This window comes from Poecilia latipinna, unplaced genomic scaffold (assembly GCF_001443285.1).
Source record: "Poecilia latipinna isolate Pla-1442-1.1 unplaced genomic scaffold, P_latipinna-1.0 Scaffold4531, whole genome shotgun sequence".
Classification (NCBI taxonomy): Eukaryota; Metazoa; Chordata; class Actinopteri; order Cyprinodontiformes; family Poeciliidae; genus Poecilia; species Poecilia latipinna.
Genome location: NW_015117147.1, coordinates 1 through 678, shown reverse-complemented (window position 1 = coordinate 678; position 678 = coordinate 1).

The following is a 678-nucleotide window of genomic DNA, read 5'->3' as shown; positions in this document are numbered from 1 at the left end:
ATCCACGTCTCGCCTTCGTTGGTGCTGAACCTGCAAGCAACACATTACATCCGATTAGATTATCTTTGCTGTGAGAGGGGAGAAGATGTGAGAAGGAAACGTTAATTAAAAGATTCAATTATTTATAGAGACAAACAGAATTGTAGCTGTCTAGCTAGCTACCAAGCTAGTAAGGTTAGCAGTGAGTTATTGGTAGCTTGGAAGGGTTCACAAATAAAACCTTCCAAGCTTTCCAAGTCACTATTTGCATTGTTTCCCACTTATCAGTTTGACTTACTTCAGATGTTTGGTGGAGCCTCCCTGTGCGATGGCCATCAGGATACCACCATGGTCCCCCCAAGTGTAAAAGTGAGGGCCTGCCAGAGCCTGAAGGGAATGAAAAGTATATATTTATACCGTGTATAAATATACACAGTATATGGGGTAGAAGCAGAGTGTGGTTGGCATCTACTCTAAATTTCAGGAGTTCGTGCTGGTTATCATCTTTGCTTTGCAGAGTCCCATAATCTTGAACAAGGTGAATACAACCCCAGATTTGGACTGAAACAATTAATCAGATTAATTGTGATAAATTGATTATTAACTCTCCTGTAGTCTTAGTGCGACGCTCAGGAGAAGCACGGCAGATGTCATCATGGGGGTGGGGAGCAGGAGGGACCTATGAGAGGCCCCATAGGC